The 14322-nt window shown below is 39.0% G+C and overlaps 1 protein-coding gene and 1 long non-coding RNA gene across 8 annotated transcripts in view; one reads left to right on the top strand and one right to left on the bottom strand.

Moving 5' to 3' along the window:
• USPL1 (ubiquitin specific peptidase like 1) overlaps positions 1-3147 on the bottom strand; it is a 34342-nt gene extending 31195 nt beyond the window's left edge. For 2 of the 7 annotated variants that reach the window (XM_047723071.1, XM_047723073.1), the window contains exon 1: positions 2784-3146. The gene's annotated coding sequence lies outside the window, so the exon portion shown is untranslated. Of the gene's footprint in view, positions 1-2028; positions 2716-2783 lie in introns of those variants that run through there. The other 5 variants (XM_047723076.1, XM_047723077.1, XM_047723075.1 and 2 more) reach the window with 4 other exon arrangements.
• Positions 3148-3279: 132 nt separating this feature from the next.
• LOC125096269 (uncharacterized) overlaps positions 3280-14322 on the top strand; it is a 120387-nt gene continuing 109344 nt past the window's right edge. The window contains exon 1 of the long non-coding RNA XR_007126118.1: positions 3280-3655. This is a non-coding gene — a long non-coding RNA (uncharacterized LOC125096269). The remainder of the gene's footprint in view (positions 3656-14322) is intronic.

The following is a 14322-nucleotide window of genomic DNA, read 5'->3' as shown; positions in this document are numbered from 1 at the left end:
TTCCCAACAATATGCTATTTTATAATAAACAAACTATATCACACAAAAATATAAACACTATTATAGTACAAATTACACATGTAACAAGCTTGTTTTAAGTCCATAGAACAGAATCATATTCAGTAAAGTCAAAATTATAAGTCTGGAGCTCAGTACAAGGGAAAATTAATTATTAAGAGTAGTTTAGATATGGATTTAAAATATAGGGAAACCAGACACAAAAGACCTTAAAGCAGAGTAAATCACCACTTAGTAGGGATGCTGTAAAATAACTTTAAGCAAAAGTCTTTCCCAAATCTATGAATTTCTATGACAACCACCTCCTGGGAAACTGTGGCTTAGAGATTCACTTTAAAAACCAGTTATGCTATTCTATTCCAGATGTATAAACTTTACACATCTTTTAAGCCATGGAATAATTTCAAAAATAAAAATGCTTCTAAGAAAAGTGTAAGTGAATCTCAAACTCCTGAAGAAATATTGCTAAGGCAGGATTTCTGAACTACAGCACTACAGACATTTTGGACCAGACAAAACCAGTCCTTTTGAGGACTGTCTTGCACATTGTAGGATGTTCAGCAACATCACTAACTTCTACCTACTAGATGGTGAGTGCGTGCCATGGGCACAACCCAGCTGTGAGAACCAAAAGTCTCCAGACATTGCCAAATGACCAGGGGAAGCAAAACTGCCTCACTGAGAACCACTGCTTTTTGCTTTTTTTTTTTTTTTTTGACAAAAATAAGCCTGATGATAACTTTTACTTCTTCAGCTCCTCAAAGACAACACCAAATTTCTTATTTTTGGCTGGCTCCATTTATAATATACTTACAAAAGAGAACTATACAGGAAAGAGTCAAACTGCTTATGATTCCAGACTAGCTAAAAGCATGGGCTTTACAACTGCACATGTGGGTTCAGAAATTTTTAACACTGCTTTGTACTAAGAATTAAATACAACAATACACGTAAAATGCTTAGCACCTGAACAGACAGTAAATTTTAACTACTATTCATTCAGTGCTAATTTTATACTTCACTCTATGTACACAATACACTGCACATCTTGTATTATTCTGCAGTATTCTCAAAAGAAAAACTGGTGCCCTATATAACCCTATATAACCCTATACAACCTGAGTAAGATATTTTTGATGACAATTTCCATCTGCCAGAGGGATCTAAAAAACTTTCTTGGCCTTTTTTCTCTCTCTCAATTATATAAGTAAACATAAGCCTTCAAATCTGCTCCTGATTCTGATCCCAGCAGCCAACATTTCAGTGGGAAAAGCAGATAGGTTGGTGATGGAAATTCAAATATGCAAAACCCCACAAAAGAAAATTCATTAAAAAAAAAAAAAAAAATACCAGGGCGCCTGGGTGGGTTAAGCCACTGCCTTCGGCTCAGGTCATGATCTCAGGGTCCTGGGATCAATGTCCCACATCGGGCTCTCTGCTCAGCAGGGAGCCTGCTTCCCTCTCTCTCTCTGCCTGCCTCTCTGTCAACTTGTGATCTCTCTGTCAAATAAATAAATAAAATCTTAAAAAAAAAAAAAATACCAGAGGTGAGCTATCCAGGTCTTTCAAAAAACAATTAACTTTGTTTTCTATACAAACCCTGGTGTAATTCTTACAATTTGGCTTCAAGGCTCATCTTCATTGTTCTCCCTACCAACATAACCTGCTCCTTTTTATTGTATCTGACCTATATTTTGGTGTCTTCATCTTTCCAAACACATACACAAGAAAATTTGAGTGGTCCTCGAAATTTTCACTTCCCACTTCTTCATGCAGTAAAAGTCACCAAATTCTGTGGACAGTTCTTTGGAAGCCTCAAATCCCCACCTCTCCATCCCATCTCAATTCTGTAACACTGCCAAAGTGACGCTTGTACAAAATGAGTTTTAAGCTGAGACAGCTCAGCTTAAAATCACCTGTTTATTCTAACTCGATTCAGAAAAGTCCAAACACCTCAGTACGTACCTGAAAGTAGTATATGACCTAAAGCTCACTATACTTGAGACCAACCTGGCTTTCCAATCTTACCCTCCTCTACTCCACCCTCAGCACCTTTCTTCTGACGCCCTCTTTTCAGTACTTCTGCGAGTCACTGATACTCCCGGACCCCGAATGTGAATTACTTAGCCCCATACGAACGCAGTTACAGCGCAATGAATGTGTAAAGGTTGCCCTGGGAATGACGAAAAATATGCACTTAAGATTGTTTCACAGTCCCGCGTGCACTGTGGGGAAACCCACAGAACCAGCTGTTCCGAGAAGAGCCTTAAACCCATTTTGAGTTTCCCCTCCAAGACCAAGGGGGCTCAGCACATGAATTACCAAAGGTACGACCAGAGCGAACTTAAAGCCGAGGAATGGGGCGGCTTTGGGTGCCCAGCCCTGCCTGGTTCCAAACCCAGCCCTCCAGAATCACAGACGCACAGGACCATGACATCAAAGGTTCAAAACCCAACCTTGAAAACCCGAGGAGGTGCAGGATTCCGTTAACCCTCTCCACCTCCGCGCTCTTTAGAAGAGGGAAAAACAAACGACTCTGGTTTCTCTTCAGCATTTACCTCTCTGAACCAAATCGAATCAATAACTCTATCTCCACACCTCAATCACCAAGCCTCCCACCCGAGCCCAGTCCCTGCCCCCTTTCCTCTCCCAGCATAGTCCACCTTTCTGCGCACCGACTACCCCAAAGGCAGTGTCTTTTCCCCGGCGCTGTCCGCCTTCCCGATTTCGGGAGCCAGAGGAAACTACACTCTCTTCTCCCTTACCTGCCGCGTGCACTCCCCTTGCTCGCACCGAGTCGGTCCGAACTCCTGTTCCAGATTGGGTCCACACTCCACTGTGCAACGTTCAACCCACGTTTCCCTCGACCTGCTCCTCCCCCACCGGCCTCTCCGCTGGAAAAGCAGCTTCCGGTTTGAGTCCGCAGCAAAAGAGTTCCCCTTCCTGCTCCGCGCGGGGCCTGAAAGTACGTCAACGTGGTGGGGAAGGCGAGAACCAGAGCACTTCCGGACGGCCTCCGCAGAGGCGTGGCTGTCCGCCCGGAGTCGCAGCCGCAGTTTCAGCAGCCGCGACGGCTAGGGGCGGGGCCGGTGGCTGCCGAGCCCGGCATCTGTGAGTGGCTGGGTTTGGGGAGGCGACGTTTCTGGAAGCTGCTGGAAAGCGCTCGAGTGGCGGAGGTGACGCCGACGGGCAGGGGGTGGGGCGTGATTAAAACTAGTGCGCGTCCGGCAGCGGAGGGATTAGGCTGAGGGAAGAGACTGGTTTGCGCAGCGTTCCGCCCTGGCCCGCGGGATCCCGGTCGGAAGTCGGCGCGGCGGAGGGTGACCTGGGTGGGTGGGTGAGGGAAGGGCTCAGTGACCTGCACAGGCGGAAAGGTGCAATAGAGCTTGTCGGACGGAGCGTCTCTGCAGCGCTGCGGCTTCCACGACGATTGTGGGTCGCGCAAGGCCCCCGTAGTCCGCTCTTTTAAAGCCTCGGTGAGATCCGAGCAGTCACAGAGTGTGTGTTCACAAAGGGTCACCACACGCGGAGCTGCCCCCTCTCTGTCTCCCTAAACCCCATCTTCGAGGCCAGGGGATTTTCTGCCAGGATTCTGGGGGTGTTTCTCCTCCTTTCCTCCCTCCCAGATCTTCTAACGGTAAGGGGAGTAGTCAAAGCACAGGGACTTTGCTCTCCATGAGCCGTTCTAAGTAGTCAGCAGCCGAGCTGTCCCTGCTGCGCTCGTTTCAGCTGCCCTACCTTGCTTTAACTTCAGAGAAAAGGGGAGTTCTCATTTAGTTGATAAGTTTAAGGCTCTGCTTTCTTAGGAAGGTCTTGTGGTTTAAGGGACACCGTGACCGCGTGTGCTATTTCTGAGTTGCATTCTGAATCTTGGGGCAGCATATTCTAGAAGTCCTTTTGGTCGATTGGTTCTATGTCCTAGAGTAATACGTAGTTTCTGACCGTTTCTTTTTGCAGAGTAACCACCGTTGGCATTTTGGGCTGTGGGGTATTTTTAGTGGTCTCAAAGTATATAACTATATTCTGGAATAATGCTGGTGATTTTGATAGGGCGGTATAGAGGAAACAAGTCCCATATACCAAGAAATTCCTCAGTAAAAGATTTTAGTTTTACTTAAGAATGCGTATGGCCGAGAAATCCAATAAGGAGTCTATTTTGTTTTTCTCCAGACTGAAAACCAGGCTGGTTAATTTTTGTTTACCCTTTTTTTGTTGTACTCGATTATTAATATACTGGTTTATTTGTTGTAAGGTCTAGTTTTCTCTTTTTAAATGAATTATGAAATTGCGAGAACCTAGTATTTCCACTTTGAAATAATAGCCAAACTCAGAGTTTTTCTTGTTCATCATTGCTATTTCCATTTTTTAGGATGGAATACACTAGATTTTTTTTTGTAATAAATGTTTGCTGCATTGTTAACTGCATAAATGGAACAAAATAATTGATTCAGTTAAAATTTTAAGATTGAAAAATCAACATCGCCAAACTGAACTGTATCAATGAGACGTTGTTTGTAAAGTTGATTTACAGTCTTTTAGCGCAAATTTGATTTTTTTGCCAGGAAAAAATGGATGTGGGGCTTGGGTTGTGGAAAGAAAAGAGGATTTTAGTATATACTGTGTTTTGACTCAGCTATTCTTCCTTGTAAAAAGTAGAAAAAGTTCTGCAAGACTTTATAAGATAAAAAGAATGATGATTATATAGGAGAGTCAATTAGAAGAGGTTGACTAGAAAGTCTCCTTTCGTTTATATTAAAGTAACAGTCCCAAGTTGAAAAAATTGAATGTATTTATGTTTTTTCTTTAGCAATATTTTTGGAATGCCTTTTTCTGTTTACACTGGTCCCAGAAATAGGGCAATTACCTCACAGGAGAATTAAAGCAGTTTTGTCAGCAGTGCGGGCCAGAAGTTTTATTTACCGGTTTTGAATTAAAAACTAACACAATCTAATCAAAGGGAGTTTTTATTAGAACATCTACAATAGGAATATAATGTACAATTAGGATTTTCTGTCTGCCTATCTTCTTTCCTTCCTTACCTTTCTTTCCTCTCTTTCTTTCCTCTCTCCTTTCTTTCCCTTCTTTCTTCTTATAGTGTCAGCTTTTGTCCTGTCTGCTAGGTTGGATTCCGTAATCACAAGCCAAGTCTTCAGCCCACACCTGGGATGTAAAAGCTGCCTGCTGTGATTGGTTGGTCTGATCTCATCAAAAAGATGAGAGTTAAAGTGACTAACCATATTTTTAACAGCACCTTTGCGAATACAGTCTATATAATCTCATTAGAAGGCTTTGCAAACCAAAAACTTTTTAAGCTTGGAGATAAAATGCATTTGGTAACAAAATATGACCTGAGCAAATGAGAAATTGTATATAATTTTTATCCCATATATTTTGCTGAAGAAATATTATGTTTGATTATGGGGTACTGCCGTTGGCCACTGGTATGGGAGGTGTTACATAATGGTTTGTGTACCTTGTAACATTTTTAAATTTCAAGAAATTATTACTTTTCTTTTTTCTTAAGATTTATTTATTTGTTAGAACACAAAAGCTTACAAGCTGGGGGAGTGGCAGACGGGGGAAAGCAGGCTCTCCAGTGAGCAAGGAGCCTGATGCAGGGCCTCCACCCCAGGGTTCTGGGATCAGGACCTGAGCTGAAGGCAGAGGATTAACCAAATGAGCCGCCCACACGTCCCAAGAAATTACTATTTTTAAAACACATCCAGACTCTGGGTTTTGGTTAAGGAATTAGAACCTATATAAATATTTTTGGCAGTACACTTGTGCTAGGCATTTGCATATTTAGAAAATTAAAATAAGACACTTTAGTTCTTGCCTTCAGTAAATTTAGTTGAGATAGGTTAGAAAAAATATATTTATCATATTGTAATAGGTACAGTCACATATTTGTAAGTGTAGCCACATCAAGGCCACACAAGAAATTAGTAGCCTCAGGATTTGAGGTTATTTCGTACTTTAGACTCTAAACTTTAGACCGAACACGACAACCCATTATGTAGCCTAAACTTTTGTTTGTGTTTTCCTCCCACAAAATGAGAAAATGGTATGCATAGAGTAGATATTGGAATGTCTGATTTCTAATCCTCTTTTGCTGTGTGATCTTACATGAGTCACAAAATTTTCAAGGTCTTGGCTTATAGATCTATAAAGTGAGAAGTTTGGAATAGATAGTCACAGTTTCAGTATTCTACCTGCAGATATTTATCCTCAGAACTATGCCTACTTTTTGAAGTGTTTTCAATTAAGAACAAGATCCTATTTCATCTCAAACTATTTTATTGCCCATCTAAATTTTATGTTTTCCTTTTGGATTAGATAATACATTCATATGCCTCAAAATTCAAAAGGTAAAAAAGAATATGCAGTGAAAAGTTTTACTTCTCCTGCTCCTTAGCCACCTTGCCTAGGAAGCAACCAATGCTAACAGTTTCCTTGTATATTTCTCAAAAAAACTTTCACATGTATATAAGCAAATACTACACATATTTTATTTTTTGCCTTTTTTCACATAGATGGTACTATGCTGTTTATGTACCTTATTTTTTTTCATTTATCTTGGAAGTTCTGTGTCATATAAGGTGGTTCCTTATTCATTTTTATGGCAGCATAATATTCCATCATATGATGTATCACTTCATTAGTCCTCTCCTTTTGGACATTTAGATTTTTAATAAAAATTAGATTTTTATTAAAAGCATTATACAATGAATAACTTTGTACATTCCTCATTTTCCATGTATGTGAATGTCTTTTCTGTAAACAGTGGCATAGCTCTATTGGGTTAGTGACATAATTGATAAAACCATGTCATTCATATTTTTATGTTATTAGATAACAATAACAAAAAATTGATGGCTCAGGGTCTCAATACTATATTCCCAGGTTTCCATCAACTTTGATTTATGTGCTGTCTGTGCCAGAATAGTATAGCAGTATAGTGGATTCAATACCCTATTTGTATTTAAAGTTAGCATACTGGGGCGCCTGGGTGGCTCAGTGGGTTAAACCGCTGCCTTCGGCTCGGGTCATGATCCCAGGTCCTGGGTTCGAGCCCCACATTGGGCTTTCTGCTCGGCAGGGAGCCTGCTTCCTCCTCTCTCTCTGCCTGCCTCTCTGCCTACTTGTGATTTCTCTCTGTCAAATAAATAAATTAAAAAAAAAATTTTAAAGTTAGCATACAAAATAAATCACATCATCTTAAGGGCTGTGTCTTTCTTTGAGCCATAGATGAAGCAAGTAGATTATATGTAAAGACCTTGCTCTAAATGAACAAATAAGTGTATATGTAAGTTTATATAAATAAGTATGTAATGTTTAAACACTAAAATCCTGCAGCAGAGCATGATTTTCAACACGAGGCTTATAGGAATGGAGACTAATTGACGTAACAACATATTTAGGTTTTTCAGCTCATGCTTGCTTCTGGGCATATATGCATTGACTACTGTGTAAATTGATATTTTTCTCTTAAACTTCCTTGCCAGGCACACACAGTTGCTTTATATGAGATGCAACTTTTATGTATTCTGACTTTACCACTAAGAAAACTAAACCTAAAAGTAAACAATTGACCCAAATTCACGTAACAAAGTGGCAGATCTAGGACTAGAACCAATGTCTTCTAATTTCTAATGCAGGGCTTTTTCCAGTATAGCACATTTTCTCATAATTTCGCGTGTAGCTATAGCAGTAGATCTGAGAACGCCCAGTGGTTAAATACTGCTTTCAGTCCATCTTCTCTGCCTAGGCTCTAGAGCAGCCTAGAGTTCAGAAAGCAGCAGGGTGTTTTTCTGAAGACAAAAGAACATCTATAAGCAATTATTGAAGTAATTACAAAACATGTTGATTAGCAATCAGGAAGACTCCAAATCAAAAAATTAAAGTTGATTTAGATAAACACTCTTCTTTCCTAATTGGAACACAGTTGTCATTTGGAGATCAATTTATCAGTCATTCGGACTGGGAGGAAATTAGGATTATTTAGAAATAGTCTGACATTCCCTAGAGTTCATGCCATTTTTAAATTTACCCAGAAAATCAGAGCAGTCAGAAAAGGAGAAAAGATAGAAACAACTGCAAAAGGATGATAAATAGAAGAATGGAGAATGTACTGTCAAAACTATATTCCCCTGAAGCTGGCCTTGTAGCATATAACCACTTCCCTTGCTTTATGGCCTTAATTCTGGGGCTGTTCCCTTTTTCCCTGCATAATTGACTCACCCTTCAAGTGTCAGCCTCAGTTTCTCTTGTCAAGCTGTCCACCCTATCTGAGCAGCCTTCTACCTGCCTTCCCTACTCTTAATTCCTTAATTACCACCTTCTGTTTGTTTTCTTCATTTTGTGTGTGTGTGTGTGTGTGTGTGTGTGTTGTCTGTCTTAATAAGTTGTGAGCTCTCTGAGGGCAAGGACTACATCTGTGTTGTTCCCTGTTACATATACATTGCCTAATACATAGTACAAATTTGTTGATCAATAAACAATCTTCATGGTTCCCAATTCATATATGACTGACAAAACCTACTCTTAAGATGGAATGTTTTCAATAGTCTATTTCCCTGTGTTTTTATATTTGTTAGTTCAGCGTTTTTTGGGGAAGATGTATGTGTAATTTATATGCTTATCTTCTTGCTGAGAAAAATATTGTCACCAGGCTTTTATTGAATATGCAAAGCACTGTGCTAAATGCTGGCTGAATACAAAGGTGAATAATGCATAATCCTTATCCCTAAAGAAAAGTAGAAACAATTGTAAAGAAGTAGTTTTATACAAAGGCAAAATGAAATAAATACTAAATAGAGATGTGCAAGAAATATTCAGTAGCAACAATGAAGAAAACTGCTTAATTTTAATTACAGGAAGAGCCTTACAGAGTTGAATTTTGACGTTGGTCTTAGAGAAATAGTTGAGGTGAATAGGGATGAATAAATTTTCAGCTTCCCTTTTTAGAAAGTCTTCAAAATAGTAATGTTTATCACAAAGAACTCTTATAAAACATTGTCATAAGGCAATCTTTAAAAATTTCAGTAATAGGGGCGCCTGAGTGGCTCAGTGGGTTAAGGCCTCTGCCTTCGGGTCCTGGGATCGAGCCCCGCATCGGGCTCTCTGCTCAGCAGGGAGCCTGCTTCCTCCTCTCTCTCTGCCTGCCTCTCTGCCTACTTGTGATCTCTGTCTGTCAAATAAATAAATAAAATCTTTAAAAAATAAAAAAAAATTTCAGTAATAAATAAAATTACTCTACCTTAAGCATTATTCTAAATTGAGACTAACTTTAAAATTAATTTGACTATTTTGACTAGGTTGGTGGTTTCCAAGCAAGGTGCTAAGTCATCAGTTCAATCTAATAATTAGATTCTGATTGCTAATTGCAGTTAGTAATTGTTTAGTAAACTGATCAATTCAGACAAAACTGTTGAATGATTTTTTTTTTTTTTTTTAATTTGACAGAGATCACAAGTAAGCAGAGAGGCAGGCAGAGAGAGGGAGAAGCAGGCTCCCCGCCGAGCAGAGAGCCCGATGCGATGCGGGGCTTGCTCCTAGGACCATGGGATCATGACCTGAGCCAAAGGCAGAAGTTTTAACCTACTGAACCACCCAAGCACCCCTGAATGATCTTTTTTAACTCTTTTTTTAAAGTGATTTTTAAGCCATTGTGGTCTTTAATGTGTGATTCTTTGACCACACCATGAATTAAAATGTAGACTATCTTTTGATGGTCTAATTTGATTTCTACTTTACTGTTGCTTTCCTATTCTTGTGTGTTTTCCTGAGCAATAGACTCCTCCCCTTCTCCTTAAAAAGGAAAAAAAAGAAAGTCTTTAGATTCACAGACCTGATTTCAGCTTGTCCACTTACTAATCACAGTTCTGCAACTTTCAGTTTTGTTCCTTCCAACAAAATACTTAACTTCCCTGCAGCTCAATTTCATCCATATGATGAAAATATCCACTAGTCCCACTGTGTCATTTAACTAGTTTTGTGACCTGAGGTAAATTATTTAATCTGTCTGATCCTCAGTTTTCCCATGTATGAAATGAAATTATCTTAAATGAGGTGATACATAGAACAGTGCCTGACAGTTCATATGCCTTCAGCAAATGTTGGTTTCCCTCCATTATCTTCAATCTCATCCAAACCCTGCATATCTTTGAAAATTTGCTTCAAGTTCTGTTTGCTATAATCTTTCCTTTGATAGTTCACAGCAGTCTCTTTTTTTTTCCCAAAGTCATTGCACTCACTATGTATACCTTGGTTCTTAAATTTGTATGGATCCACATTATATTGGGAACTTATTAAAAATGCAATTGCTAGGGGTGCCTGGGTGGCTTAGTGGGTTAAGCCTCTGCCTTCAGCTCAGGTCATGATCTCAGGGTCCTGGGATCAAGTCCCGCATGGGGCTCTCTGCTCAGCGGGGAGCCTGCTTCTCCCCCCGCTTCTCTCTCTTTCTGCCTCTCTGCCTACTTGTGATCTCTCTCTCTCTCTCTGTCAAATAAATAAATAAAAAATATTTTAGAAAAATGCAATTGCTTGGGTCCTATTCCTGATTCTGTGGGTTTGGCTTGGGATCTGGGCATCTCTGTCTTTTGCCTTTCTCCTTCAGATTTTCTGATGCTTACCAGTGATTATAATTTCTCACTTATTTGTTAATAATTATATGCTTCTTATAGTTTATATTTGCTAAGTAATTATTATATTACTATTTAACCTTTAAGTTGTCATATTTTACACACCAAATATACCCTATACCTCATATGGGCACAAAATACCCATAATAGTGCTATGTACTTAGTTTAGATGTTGATGGTAATGCCCCATGATTTTTCTTTGCTGAAGTATAGATCCAGTTAAGAAATAAGATGCAGAAATCACGTAGATGAAGAATCATATACAAGTTTAATTACTGAAAAAGTTGTTTGGGAAATGCGGTTGAGGTTTGCATCAACAGTGAACTTCCTAGTGTTGCATTCCAGAATTAGGCTGATTTAAACCTCAAGTTTCTCTCTCTACAAGAATGGAGCTTGTTCCACTATGTTTACTGTGCGATAGAGAACAGCCCAGAACAAATGGCTGTCTTCAGTTAGACAAATCCCAAATGGAAAAGGAAGAGAAAGTGGTTGAGCCTCAGAATTTTTTCTTTCAAACTTACCAGACCAGTTATTCCCTCCTGCTCTAGGAAGGAGTTAGCAAGAAGGTGGTGTGATAGGCCCTAAGGAGTTAAAAAACACCACTTTAAGTAAGCATCATTGGTTTGATTAAAATTCCAATGCCAAAGCACTAAACAAGTCCAAGTTAGTGAAATGAAATAGTTTAAAATCATTCATCATTTTGGGGCTCCTGGCTGGCTCAGTCAGTAAAGTGTGTGATTCTTAATCTTGGGGTTATGAGTTTGAACCCGACGTTGGGTGTTGAGATTACTTAAAAATAAAATCTTTGGGAAAAAAGTGATCAACCATTTTATTTTAGTCATTTATTTCACCATGTGAGGTGAACCGTTTTATTTCATTATGAACTCATAAATGAACTTTTATCATAATTTGTAAAATAATATGCTAAATGCAGGTTTTGTAAGATAGCAAAACATAAATAGCAATAGAAGTTGAGGAATTTGAATTATTTATTGAATTAAACAGTATAAAGTTCATTTGTACAAAATCATTTATGTAAAAAACATTCTGTTTTTAAGGTTTTCCAACATTGTGGAAAATATAATTTGAAGATTGTGGCAGAAAATGGTTTAAGATAAATTGACAATGCCTAAATGTTCTTTAGAATTCTAGTCATAAACATTGTTGGCTAAGTTTGCATTTTAAGTTCCTTAAAGAACATCCATTAAGTTGTTTAAAGAATTCATGTGTGAACGACCAGTTATAGAAGCCCAAGTACAAGTATAATCAAATCTTTCATCTATATTTAAGCTGTTTACTACACAGAGGCGTGTATGGAGCATACTAGCACAAGACCCAGTGCACTCATTTGGCTCTTGTAATTTCCAGTCATGTAGGCATATTTGACAGCAGCTTTCACCCTCAGTTATTATTTCGCTTGGCAGGAAAGAAATTTCAGAGAATTCATTTTATTTTCCAAATGTAGTTTGTGGTGCTTAATCAATAAAATGTTTGGTTTGGGTACTGATTAGCTTTAGGATGAGATCTCCCATGATTCTTACAGTAAATGAGAAGTGGTAGTATATTTTCTCTGACTATGGAATATATAAACCCTGAATGTTATTAAGTCCTCAAAGCTTAGAAGTGGCAGTTAAATGAAAAAAAAAAACAAACAAACCTGGAATAAATTGACAATTTTCTGAAAATGAAAGGGCAGAGAGATACAGGAGAGTTGGGAAGTGTTAATTTTAGGATATTATATCAGGAATAATGAATATATTTACTACTTTCAGAAAGTCTCTTCCAAGACAGAAGAACAAGATAAGTGGCTTCACCAAGATCCATTCTGTAAGACGGGTCTTTTCAAAAACTCATTAAGAGACACCAAAGAACCATGATAACCAAATGTAGTGCATAGACTTTTATTAAATGCTGGTTTGAGAAAAACTGCTGCAAACTATGTTTGGGGAGAATTTTAATATGCCTTGCTATAGAATATGTTGGTGAGTGTATTTTTTACTTTTGTACTTGTGTTAATGGTTGTTATGGTTGTGTAGGAGAATTGCCCTTCTTTTTTTTTTTTTAAGGAGCTGTATCTGAAGAGTATTTAGAAGTATTCAGAGGGGGTGTGTGTGTATATACATATGTACAAATAGGAAAAACAACGTGTGTTAATGTGTGTAGTGTTAAATGTTGAATCTCTGGTAGATATACTGGGCAGGGTATTGCCATAGTTTGGTTTTCTGGACGTTTGAACATGTATTATAAGAAGTTGGGAGAAAAAAATCTTCCTCCAGATATTAATTCTGTTTTCTTACTCAGCTTTACAAAGGCCTCAAGGGAGTGTATCATTTTGTAGACTATTGTCTCTACCTTCTTCTGTTAACTCTTCGGCATCCAGGCCAGTCAAGCTTTCGTTCCTGCCTCCCCACCAGCGCTGTTCATTTCCACATCAGCATTGACATCCAGGTTGCCAGATCTCATAGTCATTTCTCAGTCCTCATTTTCCTTTTCTCTCTCAGCAGCATTTGACACAGTTGTTGATTCTCTCTTACTCTTGGTACTCTTCAGGTCTTCTCCTTTGCCTTTTTAGTATTTTGTGCTGGTTCCCCTCCTCTTTAACTGTTGGAATGGCTCAGAACTCAAATCTCTTCTCAGTTTTCATTCACTCCGTAACTAATCTTATCTTGTCCTATAGCCGTTAGTACTATATAGATGCCAAGACTTCCGAGTTTATATCCCCAGCCCCAACTCCCCAGAACTTCAGGCTCACATATCAGTCTGCCTATCAAATATATCCACTTGATGCCAACTAAATAGACAAATTCAAATTTAATATGTCTAGAACCATGGCTGAGTCTCATCAGTCACATCTGCTCACTCCAAAACAAAACAGAGCACCTGTTCCCTACCTACCACTCCCACCTTCTTCCTCATCTCAGTACTAGGCACTTCATTCTCCTAACTGGTCAGGTGAGAAAGCTTAGTGTCATCTCTGACTCCTTTTTTTCCCTCACACTATATATTTAATCCTGTAGCACATAATGCTCAGCTCTACTTTTAAAAAATATCTAGAACTAAGTACTTCTTCAACTCACCACTACCATCTTAATCCAAGCCACCATTCTACAACACATTATAGCAGAGTTTCTCAACTCCAGCACTTTTGGCATTTGGGGCCAGGAGTTCTTTGAGGGGATGGGCTATCCTGTGCATTGTGGAATGCTTAGCAGTGTCCCTAGCAATTACCCACTGGATGCAAATAGCAACTGCTTCTCCCATAGTTTTGATAACCAAAAATGTCAACAGACATCACTAAAATGTCTCCTGGGGGGCCACATTGCCTCCAGTTGAGGACCATTGGATGATAGCAATAACTTCCTGTTCTCTCTACTTCCTTACCTCCCCACAATTTATTCCCCATCTAGCAACCAGTGCATCATGTAAACATATCAGTAAGATCATGTCATTCCTTTGCTCAAAACATTCCATTGGCTTCCCATCTCATTAGTCACAATGAGATTCCTTCCCTAAACACACACACACACACACACATACACACACACCCCTGTTGAAAAGCAGGTTGTTCCTATTGTTCAAAGCTTTTTCTCTTTATGCAAATTGGAAAGGACACCCCTTTTACTAGGTAGACGGAGCCACTTACCCTACTTTATTTTTCTTT

The sequence above is a fragment of the Lutra lutra genome, chromosome 3 (assembly GCF_902655055.1).
Source record: "Lutra lutra chromosome 3, mLutLut1.2, whole genome shotgun sequence".
Classification (NCBI taxonomy): Eukaryota; Metazoa; Chordata; class Mammalia; order Carnivora; family Mustelidae; genus Lutra; species Lutra lutra.
This window is presented reverse-complemented; position numbering and strand designations above follow the sequence as displayed.